The sequence below is a fragment of the Chrysemys picta genome, chromosome 3 (genome assembly GCF_011386835.1).
Source record: "Chrysemys picta bellii isolate R12L10 chromosome 3, ASM1138683v2, whole genome shotgun sequence".
NCBI lineage: Eukaryota > Metazoa > Chordata > Testudines > Emydidae > Chrysemys > Chrysemys picta.
In genome coordinates, this window is record NC_088793.1 from 5,490,411 (window position 1) to 5,511,180 (window position 20,770).

Genomic DNA, 20,770 nt, shown 5'->3' on the forward strand with positions numbered 1-20,770 from the left:
ATAAAGTTGTTACTAAACAAACTGATTCCTGGGTGCGTCGCGACACCTGTGACTGTTCTTTTAAATCTTACATAGTTCCCCCCTCCCCCCCAACCCCTTTAAAAAGCTTTATACAAATCCCCTTTAGAGCCCGGCTGGCTCAGATGATGGAATACATCACATTGCGTCAACTAAGACGGAACAAGAAGCAACGGTCTCAAGTTGCAGTGGGGGAGGTTTAGGTTGGTTATTAGGAAAAACTATTTCACTAGGAGGGTGGTGAAGCACTGGAATGGGTTACCTAGGGAGGTGGTGGAATCTTCTTCCTTAGAGGTTTTTAAGGTCAGGCTTGACAACGCCCTGGCTGGGATGATTGAGTTGGGGTTGGTCCTGCTTTGAGCAGGGAGTTGGACTAGATACCTCCTGAGGTCCCTTCCAACCCTGAGATTCTATGATTCTATAAGACCAGCACTGTTCTTACAAAGAGAAGAGCTGTAAGACATTATCGGGATAGCTCAGTGGTTTGAGCATTGGCCTGCTAAACCCAGGGTTGTTCATTCAATCCTTGAGGGGGCCACTTAGGGATCTGGGGCAAAATCAGTACTTGGTCCTGCTAGTGAAGGCAGGGGGCTGGACTCGATGACCTTTCAAGGTCCCTTCCAGTTCTAGGAGATGGGATATCTCCATTAATTTAAAAAATGATGAGGTGATCATTTGTTCTGTGTCTGAACAGCACTCTGGGGCCCTGGAACCATGACTGGGCTTCCTCTAGTGTTGCCAAATTAAAACATCATGATTTCTAAGCCAAGTCTCATGAGTTTGAGGAGCCTGGTTCATGGAGGCAGAGGTGCGAGGTGCACTAGTCCTTTTAGAGCAAAACGAAGAAATGCAAAGGACAAGTGATGCTCTACTGCCATCTAGAGGGGGGAGGGACTCCCTTTTTCAGACCAAGGAACTGCAATGGAAATCAAAACGCACATATGGTTTACAGCAATAAACATTTAATTCCCTTTTTAAGCAACAATAAAAATAGGGTTATGGTTTTCTTCCACCGGCTATACAGATAGAAGTGCTCACAAAAATGGAAAGAACTTGCTAGAACCAGAGTACTCTTGTACTGGGCCAGCAAGGTGGTCACAGCAAATAATTCAACCCCAAGTGGTAGCCGTAGGTCAAATTACAAATCGAGCATGTCAAAAACAGTAAAAATGTTTAATGCCAGGGGATCTCTCTCACACACACAACTAGGGTTGCCAGCTTTCTGATTGCAGACAACCGAACACCCTTGCCCCGCCCCCCTGCCTGAGGCCCCGCTCCTGCCCCACTCCTTCTCTGAGGCCCCACTCCCAGTCACTCCATCCCTCCTCCCTCTGTTGCTTGCTCTCTCCCACCCTCGCTCACTCACTCATTTTCACCAGGCTGGGGCAGGGGTGTGGGAAGGGGTGAGGGCTCCGGCTGGGGGTGTGGGCTCTGGGGCGGGGCCGGGGATGAGGGGTTTGGGGTGCAGGAGGGGGCTCTGGGTTGGGGGGTGAAGCCGAAGGGTTTGGAGAGTGGGAGGGAGCTCCAGGCTGGGCAGAGGGTTGTGGTACAGGAGGAGGTGTGGGGTGTGGGCTCTATGAGGGAATTGGGGTGTGGGAGGGGGCTCAGGAGTGGGGGAGGAGGTTCAGGGTATGGGGTGGACTCTGAGTGCGGGGCGGGCTCCAAGCAGTGCTTACCTGAGGTGGCTCCCAGAAGTGATGACATGTCCCTGCAGCCCCTATGGGCCAAAGAGGATTCACATGCTGCCCTTGCCCGAAGGCACCACCCCCACAGCTCCCATTGGCCGCAGTTCCCGGCCAATGGCAGCTGTGGAGCTGGCGCTCAGGGCAGGAGCAGCGCGTGGAGTCTCCTGGCCGCTCCTGCGCCTAGGGGCTGCAGGGACATGTCGCTGCTCCCAGGAGGTGCGCAGAGCCAGGGCAGGCAGGGAGCCTGCCTTAGCCCCGCTGTGGCGCCAATTGGACTTTTAATGGCCCGGTCAGCGGTGCTGACTGGAGCCACCAGGGTCCCTTTTCGACCAGGCGTTCCGGTCGAAAACTGGAGACCTGGCAACCCTAACCCCAGGGATGAAAGTAATATTAAATTCTTACGCGGGAGCAGTGGCGGCCGGAGCCCTGGGCCCTTTTAAATCGCCGGCCCCGGGGCAGCGGCCCCTTTTGCCCTCCCCTGTCGGCGGCACGGGGAGGCAAAAGGAGGCAATGACATTAAAGCTCCAACATGGGTTGCGTACGGGCTGGTACCGGTTTCTTACCAGTGTGCCATACCGGCTCGGACCGGCTCACTTTCACCCCTGCCTAACACACACACAAATACAGTTGGGGTTTGGAGCCTATAAAACGTGTTAGGTTAAGAAATAAGCAGATGTTAGGGTTTGACCTAAGATAGACTAAGAAAAGAGGAGGATGGGAAATTGTGCTTGTTAGTGGGAGCAAAAGTTAGAGCTAAGCTGGAGACAGTAACATGGGCAAACTGACGTTAGCAAGGACCTGGCCCAGGTTATACTGGGGCCATGTTTTGGTTGTAACTGGTTTTAGCAGGGTTTGTAATAAGTGGTTGAGGATGTGGAATGTTTTATTGAAATGCTACCTATAGTGACAGCATGGGGAGAGCCTTCGTACAGATGTTAATTTAAATAGTGTGTGATGTAGACAGCCACCAAAGAGGTGTCTGAAATGTGATTATGGGAATGGGTGGGTTTAATAGGAGTTTATAATGGAGAATAAAATGAGTGGCCTTGCTAAATTAAGAGAGCTCCAATTAACATCCAAGGGTACTGTTAGGTTAGCGGGTAATAAGGCTGGTCCTGCTGTTGTCAGTGGATCACCCCCTGATACTCCAGTCCATCGTTCTGTGTGTGTATCATGGTAACACCAGTGGCAATGGTAACCGTAGGCCTGTTTGCTTAACTCGTCATTTTTCTTTTGAATAAAGTTGGGCTCTGCCATTCAAAGCGTCATCCAGGGTCTTGCAGTCCATTCAATTGTCTGTAGCTGAGCTGAAAACCAAGTGTGGTTTATTGGGAGTGCTTAGCTTTAGCCACGTAATATTACTTGGGAACACTTAAAATGCAAGATTACAGGTTCCATCCTACAACTGCTCACGCTGGCAAAGTACATTGACTTACAGGAGCAGCCCCATTGAGTTCAGCGGGATTACTCATGGGAGTGAAGTTACCTTCTTAAGAGTCTGCAGGGTCAGACCCTTCATTTGTAGGTAAGAACTAGGCTCTCTATCAATCCCCTCAATTGCTGGGACAACAGAGCATTTGAAATAGCAGCGATCCCAAGACCTTGTCTAGAGTGGAAAGGGTTTGCTGACATAGCTGTCATAGAATCATGGAATATCAGGGTTGGAAGGGACCTCAGGAGGTATCTAGTCCAACCCCCTGCTCAAAGCAGGACCAACACCAACTAAATCATCCCAGCCAGGGCTTTGTCAAGCCTGACCTTAAAAACCTCTAAGGAAGGAGATTCCACCACCTCCCTAGGGAACCCATTCCAGTGCTTCACCACCCTCCTAGTGAAAAAGTTTTTCCTAATATCCAACCTAAACCTCCTCCACTGCAACTTGAGACCATTGCTCCTTGTTCTGTCATCTGGTACCACTGAGAACAGTCTAGATCCATCCTCTTTGGAACCCCCTTTCAGGTAGTTGAAAGCAACTATCAAATCCCCCCTCACTCTTTTCGTCTGCAGACTAAACAATCCCAGTTCCCTCAGCCTCTCCTCATAAGTCATGTGCTCCAGCCCTCTGATCATTTTTGTTGCCCTCCACTGGACTCTTTCCAATTTTTCCACATCCTTCTTGTAGTGTGGGGCCCAAAACTGGACACAGTATTCCAGATGAGACCTCACCAATGTCGAATAGAGGGGAATGATCACGTCCCTCGATCTGCTGGCAATGCTCCTACTTATACAGCCCAAAATGCCGTTAGCCTTCTTGGCAACAAGGGCACACTGTCAGCTCATATCCAGCTTCTCGTCCACTGTAACCCCTTTTCTGCAGAACTGCTGCCTAGCCATTCGGTCCCTAGTCTGTAGCAGTGAATGGGAAGCTTCCTACTGGAGAGACAGTTTATATCAATTCCCCAGATTTAATATGCTCTCGTGCCAGCACCACGCTTTTGCTGCTCTGTGTCTACACTAGGGCTTTTGCCGGCGTCGCTCTGTTGGTTAGGGGTGAGATTTCCAAACGGATGGAGTTATGCCAGCAAAACGTTTAAGTGTAGACCAGGCATCCATCCCATTGGTCAGATTTCAAAGAGAACTCAACACAGTCTAGAAAGTGCAGCCCCAGTGGTGAGCATTTGAAAAACCGGGCCCAGAAGGAAGTCTCTTTGACACTCCTTGCGGGTCCATTACCAGAATCAACCTAGTTTCTTCTGTGGTCAAATAAATCCACACCTGTCTCTTCCTTGTGCTCAGTACCTACCTCTCCAAAAGCTCGTAACTAACACGGGAACCTACATACCTAGGCAGCCTCTGTGCAATTTTGGGTGGGACTAGGGACAGCCCAGAGATGGAGCCAACCCTCTACTCAGCACTACAAACAGGATGTCCCTCCTAAGGGAACCTTCAGATTAGCAGCAGCAGTGCTTGGACCCTTGGGAATGCTCCCTCTCCTTCGCCTACGGGAAAAGGAGCTTAAGTCATGTTGGACTAGCCCGCACGGCAGTTCTGACCACCACTCCCAGTGGAGCAAACAAAGTCACCTGCTTTTCTCGGCCTCATTCCTGCTCTGGACTTAAAACCGTTCACTTGGCTTTCAACCCCAAACAGGTCCAAACCGAGCCAGGAGCTCCAGCTGCCGCTCAAGCCACGTCTGCCACAGCTCTGGCCATCCACCGAATGAGTTGGAGTCGGGCCGAGTTAAAGCAGAGCACGTGAGGCAACGTAGGTTAGCAGTTAGCGCAGGAGTCAGAAGATGTGTGGTCTATTCCCAGTTCTGCCTGGGACTGACCTGCTGTGTGGCCTTGGGCAAGTCACTTTCCCTCGGTGCCTCAGTTTCCTCCTTTGTGTCTGTCTTGTCCATTTAGACTGTAAGGGCAGGAAGTGCCTCTCACTATGCATCTGCACAGCACCTTGGGGCCCCGATCTTGGTGCTACCAGGATAATAATAATGGGCAAGTTAAAGATAATCCATGTCTGTAATGCACAGTCCAACCTGAGCAGCGAACACATAGAGTTTAAGACCAGAAGGGACCATTGTGATCATCTGGTCTGACCTCCTGCACATCGCAGGCCGCAGAACCTCGCCCACACACTCCTGTAACAGACCCCTAACCTCTTGCTGAGTCATTGAAGTCCTCAAAACATGATTTAAAGACTTCAAGTTACAGAGAATCCATTTGCACTAGTTTAAACCTGCACATGACTCATGCCCCATGCTGCAGAGAAAGGTGAACCCGCTCCCCCTCGTCCAAGGTCTCTGCCAATCTTACCTGGGGGAAAATTCCTTCCTGACCCCAAACATGGTGATCAGTCACACCCTGAGCATGTGGGCAAGACTCACCAGCCGGACACCCAGGAAGGAATGCATTGTGGTATCTCAGAGCCCTCCCCATCGAGTGTCCCATCACCGGGCATTGGGGATATTTGCTGCTGGCAGTCGCAGATCGGCTCCATGCCATTGTAGGCCATCTCATCGTTCCATCCCCTCCATAAACTTATCAAGCTCAGTCTTGAATGCAGTTCGGTGTTTTGCCCCCACTGCTCCGCTTGAGAGGCTGTTCCGGAACTTCACTCCACTGATGGCTAGAAACCTTCATCTAATTTCAAGCCTAATCTTGTTGGTGGCCAGTTTATATCCATTTGTTCGTGTGCCAACACGCGCACTTAATTTAAACAATTCCTCTCCCTGCCTGGTGTTTATCCCTTTGACGTATTTATAGAGAGCAGAGCTAGCGGCATGATGGAAGCACTTATTCCCTGGGGAGAAGAAAGCCAAGATGTTCAGGGATCTGAAAAGGCTTTCACACATTTTCGGCAGTGGCCCCTGTTGTGATAATTGGGCCTACAAATGTACCCTCATTGTGAGCTGTAAGAAGTGAGGGAACGTCCATAAGATGTCACCGTAACCTATAACGACAAGTGGTGATGGCCAAGGGTACAAAAGAGAGACAGACTGAATTAGGCCAAGCAAAAAGGCCTCCTGATAGAACTCAAGGGTTGTGTTACCTGGTGAACAAGAACAGTGTGAGACCTGAAATCATGAACCAAAATGGGTGTGTTGGAAAATAGGCCTAATTGGTAGACAAAATAATGAGGGTCTGGGCTAATCCATCCATCAGTCTATTTTGGGATCCTTAAGGATAGACAGTAGGAGAAAAATGGGCTCCTGGAGCAAGCGTCACCATCATGGGTGCCACCCCCCCACTATCTCCTGGGACCCCAGACCTTCTTCTTCCTCATCCTGAGAGATGTCTTGGCCAGGCCAGAGGGACCCAGGTGGCAATGCTACCTCCATCAGGTCCAGCAGAATCCCACCTGCTACCTGAGCTGTGAGACTGACTCGCTTGTCCCCCTCCCAGCCATGCATAGGCCCTGACTTTTAGTTTTCCTTGGGGGTGTTCCACTCCTGCCCCCACCCCGCCCCTACCTCTGAGGCCCCACCCTCACTGCATCTCTTCCAACCCTGCTCCACCCTCTCTTCCGAGGTCCCTGCCAGCTCGCTGCTCTCCGCCCTCGCTAGGCACCTCTCCCAGCCACCAAACAGCTGGTCGGTGGCATCACCAAAGAGCCGTGGCTGATGGGTGCTGAGTACCCCCTATTTTTTTTCTGGGGGTGCTTGAGCCCTGGAGCACCCACGGAGTCGGCACCTATGCCCCCATGTGTCCTTTATCTGCCCTACTTTATTTTCCCACTTTCCTATCTTAGAAGAATCATAGAAGATTAGGGTTGGAAGAGATCTCAGGAGGTCATCTAGTCCAAACCCCTGTTCAAAGCAGGACCAATTCCCAACAAAATCATCCCAGCCAGGGCTTTGTCAAGCCGGGCCTTAAAAACTTCTAAGGATGGAGATTCCACCACCTCCCTAGGTAACCCATTCCAGTGCTTCACCACCCTCCTAGTGACAAAGTTTTTCCTAATATCCAACCTAGACCTCCCCCACTGCAACTTGAGACCATTACTCCTTGTTCTGTCACCTGCTACAACTGAGAACAGCCGAGCTCCATCCTCTTTGGAACCCCCCCTTCAGGTAGTTGAAGACTGCTATCAAATCCCCCCCTCACTCTCCTCTTCTGCAGACTAAATAATCCCAGTTCCCTCAGCCTCTCCTCATAAATCATGTGCCCCAGACCCCATAATCATTTTCATTGCCCTCTGCTGGACTCTGTCCAATTTGTCCACATCCCTTCTGTAGTGGGGGGCCCAAAACTGGACGCAATACTCCAGATGTGGCCTCACCAGTGCTGAATAGAGGGGAATAAAGCACACTATTGACTTATATCCAATTTCTCGTCCACTGTGATCCCCTGGTCCTTTTCTGCAGAACTGCCGCTTAGCCAGTCGGTCTCCAGCCTGTATGGGTGCACGGGATTCTTCCATCCTAAGTGCAGGACTCTGCACTTGTCCTTGTTGAACCTCATCAGATTGGCCCAGTCCTCCAGTTTGTCTAGGTCACTCTGGACCCTATCCCTACCCTCCAGCGTATCTACCTCTCCCCCCAGTTAGTGTCATCTGCGAACTTGCTGAGAGTGCAGTCCATCCCATCATCCAGATTATTAATGAAGATGTTGAACAAAAATGGCCCCAGGACTGACCCATGGGCACTCCATTTGATACCAGCTGCCAACTAGACATGTAGCCATTGATCACAACCCATTGAGCCTGATAATCTAGCCATCTTTCTATCCACCTTATAGTCCATTCATCCAAGCCATACTTTTTTAACTTGCCGGCAAGAATACTGTGGGAGACCGTATCAAAAGCTTTGCTAAAGTCACTTCCACTGCTTTCTCCATATCCACAGAGCCAGTTATCTCATCCTAGAAGGCAATCAGACTGGTCAGGCATGACTTGCCCTTGGTGAATCCATGTTAACTGTTCCTAATCTGGTTTAGCCAGACAAGCCTGCATATTTTGCAGCATTGCTGTAAGCCTGTGAGCAGAGAGGCAGCTAAAAGCACTGCCCTAACCAGCCCGATGCTGGTAGAAGTTTGCCAGGATTCAGAGTGGCTGATAGAAGCCTGTGGGCTGTGTCTGTGTTTTGGCAGCAGTGAAGGTGCAGGGACAGTGCCAGAGACAGAAACTGCCTTTTCTGTCTTTGCTGTTCTTTTCTCTCCCCTTTTGTCGGTGGCTGTCTTGCTTTTCGTTCTTTGGAAATGGGATCGAACTTTACCACCGCCACCACTTTCAGCCTGTCTCAGCTAACTTCTTCCATGTTCCCCAGGCAGGACAGCTATCTTTGGTACCTTCTAAGAGACTGTCACACAAGGGGGGGGGGGGGGGGGGGGTTGCTTCTAAAAGTGGGCTCCGGCTAAAGGGGAAGGGAACAAGGGATGTAGTTAACATGAAAACCTTATTTAATACTTTACATTTCAAACGCTTGAACTCTTTCTCCTTCTTTTCCTGTGTCTTTAATTAAATGGTCAAAGGCTTTTCAGTGGTGTCAGGTCAGGGTATACCAAACCGTGTTTAACACTGTGGAATATTGGTGAGTGGCTGGGACATCTTGGACTCTGTGGGCCCCTGTATTCCATTTCTATTAGTAACGCACCCCATTGTCCTGAAGAGGGCAGTGTTCCTCCTGCAAGGAACCTTTCCCGGAACTCTGCCGTAAAGACGGCATCCAAATGCTTACCCGAAAAGGGAGTGCTGCGAGCTTTTAACGGGGCAGAGGGGGGAGAATCAACAGCCCAGCACCCTAGCAGCACGGCTCTACTAAAGCAGATACTCCTGCTGGCTGCAGTACCCCCAGGATTCCTGTAGGGGGTGGTAGTGGAACGTTCAGCGGAAGACAATGGCGTTGTTAACAGTTTGAACCCAGGTTCGGTTCCTGGCTGAGCTACAGATTCCCGGCATGACCTTAGCCAGGTCACTAACTTTAACCTTCCCCGCAGGTCCCCATTGGTTAACGTCTAGAACAGCACTTCCCGGTCTCAAAGGGATGGGGGCAGGGGGGATAAAATCCACGAATGAGGAGGAGATGCTCAGATATCACAGCACTGAGGGCCATATAAGCAGATAATTGACGCTAATGAGAGATTGCATATAACTAAGAAATTGCGAGGCGCTCCCATACTAGGGCAATGGGGGCCCTATCGACACCGGCCAGACAGAACATTGGCTACTACAGCAGAGGGCTGGAAGGCTGCAAGGGCTCTATCTGTCTGTTGAAAAGGCTGGAGGGGTGATCCTGGTAATTAAAACTTGTCTGTACGGAGATTTAGTGCGTGGCCAGCTGGGGTGTGAACCTGCTGTGCACCAGCCTTCCACACACTAAGGAGAAACAAACCCGGGCTCCGGGACCCTCCCTTCTGACCAGGTTACAGAGCCTGGGCTCCAGCCTGAGCCCAAACGTCTGCCCTCTGCTATTTTTAACCTGGCAGTCTGAGCCCTGCGAGCCCAAGTCAGCCGCCCCGGCTCGGAGCCTTGCCACCCCTAAGTGGCCACGTTGGCCCTGCAGTCATGCACTGAAAGTGCCTTAACGTGCTTTGATGGGCTGCTGTCACGTAAATTGGTGGAAACAATTCGAAAGAGAATTATAAGACACCTAAAGGATCACAATACAAGACAACAATGAGGAGTCCGGTGGCACTTTAAAGACTAACAGACTTGGACACATGCCCAAATAAAGCTGTTAGTTTTTAAGGTGCCACCGGACTCCTCGTTGTTTTTGTGGATACAGACTAACACGGCTACCCCCTGATACTTGATACAAGAGAGACAATAGTGTGGCTGCTGCAAGGGAAATTCTTACCTCCCTGATCTGTTAGAAGACGTTGAGCTTATCATGAAAGTAGAGGATAAAGGACAACTGGCTGATGCGATTTCTACTGCGTTTGAGAGTCTCTGACAAAGTCCTTCACAAGAGGCAAGTAAGAAAATGGAATGGTCCTGGGATGAGAGGCAAAGTATTGTCCTGGAGCAGAAACTGGCTAGGAGGAAATAAAATGGTGGATTTTCCTCATGGCGAAAGGTTAGCAGCAGGGGGCTGGAAGGTTCTGTATTAGGAGCAATGATGTTTCATATGTTGTTATGCTGAAAGGTGCTAATAGCTGCTATGGGTGTGAGGGCTTGGATCCAAAGACAATCACAGACCTCATTAAAGCTCATGTGTGTTTGCCAGAAGGATCAATTATGCCTCTTTCTAAGTAGCTGTAAAACCAGCTGCAAACAATCTGAGACGCCAAGCTGCGCGGACTGAGGGGTTTCCCTGGTTGCAAACATAGCGATTGGAGGCAGGTTTGTGTGACCGTGTGTTGGAGTAAAAAGCCTGGAGAAGGAAATGTAAGCATGACTGTGAGAAGATGCAAAGAGATGGAGCTTCTTGGGCACAGAGCTTGCCAGAGTGGCAGACGTGGTGATTTCTGAGTTAGGCAAAGAATGGTTACTTGCTTGACTATAACTGTGGTTCTTTGAGATGTGGTGTCCACCTGGATTCCATCCTTGGTGCACATGTGTCCCATGCTTCTGAGATCAGACTTTTTTGGTCTGCTGGGGCCAGGTCTGTGGCTTAGATGTCCTCACATCACCCTACCTTTCCTCCTCCACCAACTTCAGGGCATGAAGGGTGGAGCAGGCCCAACTATCCCTCAATTCCTTCTTACCACCCATGGCTACATAGCATGGCCTAACCACTCAAGTAGATATCTAAGATCCTTGGCGGGGATGTACTTGGGAGGCTAGTCCATGCAACTGCCCCTGCTATCTTGGCTATGCTGCTACTGTTACTTGAGCTAATTTTGATCAAAGTTGTCTTGGAAAAGCCTACATGAGCTGCAGTCATGCCTCTTGATTCCAGTGTAGGCGTACCCTTTGGATCCGTCCTTTGTAAACAAACCAGATTATGCCAAGAATACACCAGTCTCATATCACCAATGTCTCCTCCCAACAGAAACAACCCTTCAAGACTCTGACTTTTGGCTAATGCCTTGGCCAAAGGGGCAACAGTATTTATTAATGATCTGGAACAGGGAGTGAGCAGTGAAAAATGCCAGATGAACAGCACCAGGATATGGCTGATGAGTTTCAGAGTTGGCAAAAGGTGATGTGCATTGGAAGGAATAAATCTGAACAATTCATACAGATTAATGGGCTCTAAATTACATATAACCACTCAAAGGAAAGACCTGGGTATCGTTACAGACAGTTCAATGAAAACATCTGCTCAGCGCATGGGTGTGGTTAAAACAGAGCAAACAAGACGTTAGTGTGAATAAAGAATGAGATAGGAAAGAAGACTGAAAACATTCTAACCCAATTAGAGACACGAATGAGGCGCCCTCCCGGGAAATGCCGTGTTCGCTTCTCAAACAGGACCGAGTAGTAAGCGAACGGGGGTCTAGAAACAGGCGGTAGGAGAATGACTGAAAGGCCTGGAGAGCGATCGGAAAAAGTAGAACAGTTTAGCGGACATAAGAAACATGATTGAGATAGAGCAACCAACCAATGGGGTTTGGAGTAAAGGGGTTCGGGTTTGCATTTACCACAGAACTCCTCTCCACAGAGCAAACAAAGCAGAAATGTTCAAATGCACAGAATTGAAAAGTGAAATGGGTCTTCGTTCTCACAGGGTTTGGAGGCCGTGTTGAGTCACTCCCCGTCCCCGCAGAGCACTTTCCATCCCAGCAAGAAATGTTGACATGGTTTCCCTCTTTGAAGAACTGTAATGTACAGAAATGAAAAGGACTCATATAGAAGAATCATAGAAGGGTAGGATTGGGAGGGACCTCAATAGGTCGTCTAGTCCAGGCCCCTGCACTCAAGGCAGGACTACATAATAACTCGAGGAACACAGACCAGTTCAGACTAGAAGGAAGGCATGTGTGTTTTTTAACAGCAAGGGTAATTAACCATTGGAACAACTTACCTAGGGCCAGGATGGATTCTCCATCACTTGAAGTCTTTGGGCACATCTGTTGCACCGATGCAGCTACACCGCTGCGGTGCTTCAATGAAACTCTCTCCCACTGGCGTAGTGAATCCACCTCCCCAGGAGGCGGTAGCTGTGCTGATGGGAGACGCAATCCCGCCAACATAGCAGTGTCGACACTGTTAGGTGGGTATAACAATGTTGCTCTGGGGTGTGAATTTTTCACGCCCCTGAGTGACGTGTTTATACCAATATGGGTGTGACACTGGACCTCAAACGCACCCTGGAGCCCCCATATTCACCGCTGTGATAGGATTACAATATGTTCTGGACAAAGTACATGCTGTGAGATGTCACTCAAAAAGTCTTGATCTGTTGACCGTTACTATCCTGGCGAATTGCGTGTTCTGCCATTGTATGTGACGGTATGAAGTATCGCTGCGTGTTTGTGGCTGAAACACGTGGAAAAGCGGGAAACACCCAGAGCCAGCCTTTCAGTGGCAACAAAGCAGCAACTGACAAGACAGATTTACATCTAGATTGGCCAGACAGGCGTTGATGGCCCATTAAGAGGAATCCACTCTCCCAATGGCCCTCCCAGAGACTCCTCAGGGGGGCACGGACGTGATGGAGGGGGCCTCACTCCTGTGCAACAGCAAGGATCTTTCTAGCAGCTGGAGGAAAGTATAAAAGAGGGACAGTGATTTGGCCTCTCTCCTCCCCAATCTCAACACCTGGAAGATTGTCGGGAAGACAAAGACTTTGAACTGGGGAGATTGGTCCCAGGCTGAGAAGGGAACTCAGCCTGCGTATTAAGAACTGTAAACGGCCTGGAACATCCAGTGGGGTGAGAAAAGCTGTTTGATTCAAATCTTGCTTAGTCTGTTAAAGTTAGAATTTAGACTGTGATTCTATTTTTATTTCTTATGTACCCAACTTTGACCTCTGTGCCTAACATCTCTAATCACTTAAAATCTCTCTTTCTGTAGTTAAAAAACTTAGTTTAAGGTTTTATCCTTACCTGTGAGTTTGTCTAAAGTGCTTGGGGAAATTGCTCAGATTACAAAGACTGGTGCCTGTCCACTTCCCTTTGCCGAAGTGGCGAACGAATGAATGAGCTCACACTGTCCAAGAGAAGGTCATGAGCTGGGTAAGATGGGACATCACTGGGGTGCAAGGCTTGGGAAGATTTGCTGGTGTCGTTCTCTGTATAATTCATGAGCGGCTTAAGAGCATTCATGCAATTTAGCCAGGGGTGTCCCTGCCTGTTGGCTGCGGGATCACAGCACCCGGATGGGGTTTTGCTGCTTGTCACTAGCACAGCATTGAGAGAAGCGTTTAAGGGGACTCAGTGGTCCCACAGTCTAGGTTGCACTCTGGGGATCCCGTCACAATAGGTCTGTAGTGTAGACCGGACCTTTAAATCTCTTTCTAAGAGAGATGCTCTAGCGCAACTGGAAGTTCTGGGCTTGACACCGAATGAACGGCTGAGGTTCTCTGGCCTGTGTAGTGCAGGAGGTCAGACTAGATCAGTGGTTCTCAAATGTTTGTACTGGTGCCCCCTTTCACACAGCAAGCCTCTGAGTGCGACCCCCCCTTATAAACTAAAAACACTTTTTTATACATTTAACCCCATTATAAATGCTGGAGGCAAAGCGGGGCTTGGGGTGGAGGCTGACAGCTCGCAACCCCCCATGTAGGAACCTTGCAACCCTCGGAGGGATCCCGACCCCCAGTTTGAGACCCCCTGGCCTGGATGATTGTGGCATTGCTGTTGAGGTTACGCCTGTTCTTTCGACAGACACACGTAAGAGAGGGAAAGGGAGGGGGGAAGCAATGAGACAACGAGGAGCACTGTTTGCAGCGAAGCAGCTGTGAACTGTCGCTGAGGTCGGAAATGTAGCGGAGTGTGCCAGCCTCAGCCCTGCTCTCTCTCTCTCTCATGCTAACACTGGCGTTGCCCTTGGAACGAGTTTCCCCCAGGACTGTCCTGGAGTCTCTCCAGGAATGAAAGATTAACCTTTAATGAAAGCTTACGCTCCAGGAAAGCGTCCAACCAAAACTGGAAACCCTATTTCCCCCTCATGGGCGGCGGGTATAACGCCTCCCCGGGCGCTGCCGCTAGCACTGGATGCGGGTTTGGCGGGGGAAGTTTTTGCTTTATTATGCCCCATGCAGGTTCCAAGGCGGCGGCGGTATGTGCTATTCAGCTTCCTGGGTTCCTCAGTCATGTCCCTGGACTCCAGAGAGATGATTGATGAACCCAGGAAGCTGAGTAGCAGATACCGCCTCTTCCGCCGCCCTGGAACCTGCATGGGGCATATCAAAAGCTCAGGTGGAGACGCTGTGATGATGCAACTTTCCCCAGGCGGCTTGGGGGCTGGGGGAGACTCACTGCTCCCGCCGCAGGGGGGGGGTGGGGTGTCTCAGGTCTCTAACGGCGAGAGGGGTGGGGGGCTGGAGGTTCACACGGGGGGGGATCAAAGGTGGAAGGGGCAGAGGTGGAGGCCAGCCTCCCCAAAGGGGGGCTCCACCTGCCACCCATCTTCCCCCTCCTGCAATTTGTGCTTGCTTTTTTATTAGCAACATTATATGTCATGACTGTCCCCTCTTACTCACTTCATTTAGCCAGGCGTTTGCTGATCAGGCACACTCAGCCCAGGCAAGACCTCACCCTTCATGACCACAACGCCAAACGTGGTTTTATTTTAGCTTCCATTGTAGGTTGATCTTTCCCTTGAACGATTACATCTGCCCCAGATCGAAGCAACTGAAGGTAGTGGGGCTATTCCTGGTAGCAAGCGCTGGGTCTGACACTCAGTGTTTGCAGGATTGGGTTATCAGCATTAGCAACGGAGAGAGGCAGGGGGATTTTGTGGGTACGGCACTGGGCAGAAATGTGGGTGTGATTCTTGGCTGGACCATTGACTTTTCAGACGACCTTGGGCAACTCATTTGATCTTTCGGTGCCTTAGATCTACGTGGAGAACTGGAGCCAAGGATACTAGGGACCACCAGGGTCATCCAGTCTAACCCCCTTCAAAGATGCAGGATACTTCCTCTCTCCCACGTGTTTCTGTTTAGACAATAAGCTCTTCAGGGCAGGAAATGTCACATCCTGGATCTGTCCTGCACCTAGCACAAGGAGACACTGATCTCCGCTGGGAGTCCAGCCTCACAAATAAAGTGCACCATATTGTCAAACTTCAGCAGCAAAAACCAGGTAAAAGCTGAAAGTGCAGCGGCAGAAGCCTGTCTGTTTTCTGTGCACCTCTATAAAAAGCACTTTCCTACAAAGGAGAATAATTGGCCATTTCTTGACAGCACAGACACTCAGCGCAGAGCTCTCTGCATAAATAACACAGGCTGAGAGCTGCTAGAGCCCTCGCCGTGTCTGGTGGAGAACGCCGCTTCTCCATTCTGCACACCTGCATGGTTGCTTCTTTATCGTCTTTGCAGCAAGGGTAATGCCTGCAGCGGCAGCCTTGTGAACGGCTTACATGGAGTTTTTACCAAATACAAAATGTTCATCGGAAACGATCCATTAAAGACACTGGGTGAGACGGCCCTTGTCTCTCATGTACTCTGAGCAGAGGCCAGGAGAAAGGCAGGAAACACGGCCCCCGGCATTTCCAGCACCCGAAATGAGTTTGTGCCACGCCTGACTGCTCAGGGATCTGCTGAGCACGACACAACAAACCCTTCATGACATGTCCCTTTTGCTATCATTGTAATTAGAAAGGACTGAGTCATTCGATGTGACGCAAAGAGACGATCTGGAGTTGTTCAGTGACTTGTCGCCTCAGCAAAAAAGCCACAGTATTGCAGGGACCTGTCTGTACCTCAGACATCCCTTTAAAAGGCAATTAAGCAGATATTCACTCCTCTAGTGGCTGGTCTGCATAAGAGAATATAAACCTACTACAAGGGCTTAAGGAGTTGCTCCTGTGTTCAATCCCTGATGGTGACGCATGTTGGGGACTAGCTCTGAACACACAACTCAGTAGCTCTGTAAGAGCTAAAGTCGGTTAACGCACCTCCCCTAGCCAGAGGGGGAGGCTAGCAAAAGCAAAGGAGACCAGTGGCTCCCAGCTCGCTGCTTTGCACTCCCCTGATGGCTACTGCCTGCCAGCCCCTGGCTACATTCTGCAAAGTGCCCGAGGTAGGGGGTCGCAGGGTGTGCAGGGCAGTTAATGGGGTTCAGGCAGCGTTAACCTGCCACCACTTTTACACAGCTCCTGCTGGTGGTTTTGCTCCCCTCCGTGTTGCGCTGTGGGAAGCCCGGGGACTGCGATATACAAAACTGGACGACATCCCTGTAAATGTTCTTCTCTCAGACAGGAGAATGAACAGCTCTGAGCTGCACACGTCTGCAGGCAGGTTGGGGGGACCTGGGTATTTCAGCCAGTGTAAAAACCCAGAGAGCGCAGTCGGGAGCTTGTCTTGTACCCATCAGAGAGAGGGTCACATGGCACACCAGAGAGAAAAAGCCAAGTCCTAAACAACCGTGCAGCATTGAGATGTCCTGAAACCAGCAGCCAAAGGAATCTACCCAGTGAGAGGACAGATGTGCTGAGAGTCGGAGGAATATTCCGACCTCAGGCTGATCAATATTTTGGAGACCAGGAAACCGACCCTTTCTCTCTGACTCCAGAGTCCTGCTTGGAGTCACTTCTGCTGGAGAAATGACCCCTGCCAAACAGTAACAAAATAGAACTGATGACGTCTGGCAGAGGGAGAGGCGGGGCGGTGCCAGGGTTTACTTCAGAGAGCCAGGTTCAGTTCCCCACTCTGCCACTGACACCTTGGGTGCCCTTTGGCATGGTCCTTAGGATCTGTCTTCACTGCAGTTAGTCTGGACTTTGACCTGGGAATTCCCTTTAACTCCCCCCCATCAACACACAAAACCCTCTGGCCTGAGTTTAGTGGGGCATTCAACCCAGGTTAGCTGGCCTGGCCAGGGGTGCCTAAGCCAGGTTCTGCTTTCATTGCGGTTGCTAACTAGGGTTGCCAATTTTGGTTGGACGTATTCCTGGAGGTTTCATCACATGACAATCTTTAATTAAAGATTAATCTTTAATTCCTGGAGATTCCAGGACAATCCTGGAGGGTTGGCAACCCTATGGAACCCACCCACTTTGCAACGAGGACAGAAAAAAATCCCAGTCCTTCCCTGGTGCCCAGAGGGACCAGCACGTTCTCCCACAATTCGCTCAGAACGAATCGGAGCAGCACAAAGAACCACAGGACGTTGTCCCAGGGGTCCTACCAGCACACACAGGGGAGCGCAGGGCCAGTGAGGATGCAGTCATTGGGGTAGGGCTTTGCAGTGTGTCTGTTCACCCCCAGGCTAGGCTAAGCTGGGTGCCCGGCCCCTGGGCTCACTCTGCAGTGAAGCCTCTCGGTGCCTCAGGTCCCCATCTGTACAATGGGATAGTGGCACCCCGCTACCTCCCGAGGGGCTGTGAGGATAATGACAGTGCAGGGTGTGAGGGGCTGAGGTACTATGGTAACCAGGGCCACACAAGTACCGAGATTGGGGTAACAGGGTGGTTTGCACCTCTGAGAGCTACAGCCCTGGGGCCAGCCAACCTAGTTACTACGGAGGCGGCTCACCTGAGCGGGGAGCGGCTCAATCCCCTGCAAAGAGCAGCAGGGACGGAGTCCAAAAGAAGAGCAGAGCAGAGACTGAGCAGGAGGCTACCAGAGCCCCAGGGGGCTGAAGATGGCCAAGGACAGAAGACATCACATAAGGATCTGAGGGTGCAGATCTAGAACCCAGGGCTGCAGGGGCCCCGGGTCTCAAGCTCCCTCATACTACCAAGGGAGACAGACAGAGCAGCACCCCTCCAGCCCCAGAAGGTTGGGCTCCACACGACGTCCTGTTAGAATGCCCCAGGCGGGTAGGCGCCTGAGTGGCTCACACCCACTACCTAAGCCTGCAGGGTGGGCTGTGCGAGCCACCCCACAGACTCTGGGGTTGCCCTCCATCAGACCCCGCTCTTAGCCTGTCTCCTGTGATCTGCATTCAATCCCTGGTCCTGCATCCTGTTCTGCCCTGCTCCTGGTTTCTGCCTCACTCCTGGGAGCTTGCCCTCAGTTCCTGCCTCATGCCTGATCCCCACCTCCTCTCTGACTCCTGTGCCTACGCTCTGCCCTGACCACTGGCTTCCAGTCCTGGCTCATCCTCTGGCTTCTGACTCCAACTCGACTCCCGGTTCCGACCCTCAGCTTGACACCTGGCTCCGGCTCGGACCACTAGGCCTGACCGACTACGCCCCACTTCTTACCACTCCGCAGGAGCAGAAAGACTCCGCCAGATAGGGCTGCGAGTGGCCTGCCAAGGCAGGGAAGAGCTACAGAGAGCAGACTCGGGGGGAGAAGAGAAGCTCCAGGACTAAGTTTTGGTTTATGTCTTCAATCAATAAATTAGATCCTGGGGAAAGGGGCCTTATTGGACAAAATAGTAATAATAATAATAATAATAAAAAATAATCCTGTGTGGAGTTTATTTAAGAAGCCCCTTGAAGGCAGAAACTGAGGTGGGCGGCCTACAGCACAACCTCAGGCCATGAGGTGTGTAGGTGAAGACCTGCCTGAGGACAGCTAGAAAGAGAGACCGTGGCCTTGTCTATACTTGAAGCTTTCCACTAACTATGCTGAGGGGAGGGGTTCTCCTGTCGGCATGGATAATCCGCCTCCCGGATGGGTGGTAGGTTGGCCAAGGAAAGAATTCTTCCGTTGACCTAGCGCAGTCTACACCGGGGGTTAGGTCGGCAGAGCGACGTCTTTCAGGACTACGGATCCCTGAGAGACATCTCTACGCTGATGTAAGTTTTCAGGGCAGACCAGCCCCAAGACACGCTAATTCCTGCTGCTTCCCAGAGAGAAATGGGAAGGCTCACCAAGTCAAGCGACAAAGCATGTACACGGAGCTGTAAGACATCTCGGGCCGGATCCAAAACCCGGTGAGGTCAATGGAGTCTTTCCGGGGAGCACATTGGACTTTGGATCGGATCTCTAGGGAAAGAGGAGCTGAAAAAGTAATAGGAAGGAGGAAAGATCTCTCAGCCAACATTGGACAGACCATAAAGCAAACTGTCACGGATGGCTGGTCTACACTGGGGTCTTACAATGGCATAGCTCTGTCTTCCAGGGGCTTGGGAGATGTAGCTAAGCCGACCTAACCCCCGGTGTAGACAGTGCTAGATGAAAGGACGAATTCTTCCACTGCCTTAGTGACCTCCTCTTGGGGACACGGATCGCCTGCACCTACAGGAGAACCCCGCCCGTTGGCATAGGTTGTGTCTACACTGACGCGCTACAGCTACAGCTTTTTAAGGGCAGACAAGCTCTCAGATCAGCCCCAGGACCACTGAATATGCAGCTAGAAACAGAATCCAGAGACAGACACAAGCTGACCTTAAATTTCATCTCTGAAAGAGCTTGTGATCCAGATAACGATAATCACGGTTCCTACCAAGAGTAGCATTTTTCTGACACTGTGTGGGGATAACAAAGACATTTGCTGAGACATATGTTGCATTGCAAACACCTGTACAGTCGTTTAAATCCCTGGATTTGAGGGAAACTTTGCATTCCCAGTCTCAAGGAAATGGCTTAGTAACTGAAACACGAGGACTATGTGAAATAGTCACATAAGACCTCGCTGAGTTTTTTGCCCATGGCACAAAAAAAACCCAAACAACCAAAAAAAACCCCACCCTTCAAACTACACATTGTGGAAAGTCAGTCAAAAAGAGGAGCTTTTTTGGATGGGGATGGTATAATTTTCATCCCATAGTCGCCTTTTTAACAAACCCCTTAACTTCCTGAACGTAAATGCCTTGCCGACTTTCTAAATAAAGATCCTTTGAATACGTTGGGCTCTACTAACAGATGAAGTTGTCAAGGAAAGAAATGCTGGTGCATAACAAATGGTGAAAATATGTCAGATGATTAATTTTGCGCCAGTTGTGAATGTTCAGTTAACAAAACTGAACTAATGATTCAATTAACAAAAACCTAGCTAGCAAACATGTGCTCTGTTTTGTGGGAAACGCTCCAGGTGTTGCAGGAAATAATACATTGAAAAGAGCATTGCCAGTTTCTGAGTTATTGACAATCTGGAAGATGGGCTTGAATGCGTATGGGTCAGCGTTCTAATAGATAAAGCACAAGATTGGGTATTAGTTGGTGTCTGCTTCAGACCATCAAATCAGACTAGGGAACAGGATGGCAGGTGCATAAGGAGCTGGTCATAATACAATTTTTAAGGAACAAAATCTGCATGATCAAGGGGGACTTCAGTCTGAGCGACAGATGCTGCAGGTCTCATGCTGCCAGTACTAAGCCATCCTCGGAATTCCTTAATATTACAGCTGACAAATTCCTCATTCAAAATGTGTTACAGCCAACACGGGGGAATGCTATATTTGACCTCATCTTGACAGATAAAGAAGAACCGATCAAAGAACTAAAAGTGAATGGTAGCCTCGGTACAAGTGACCCTGATTTGGTCACATTTATAATGTACAAACAGAATAAAGTCCAAACCAGTAATATATAGACCTGCTGCTTTAAGAGGGCCAATTTCATAAAGCCTAAAACACTTATGAGCCAAAGCAGCCGGGAGGACGAATTTAATCAGAAAAATGTGAATGATAATTGGGAATTGTTTAAGAAGATTTTACTAGATGTCCAAAAAGTCACAGTCCCA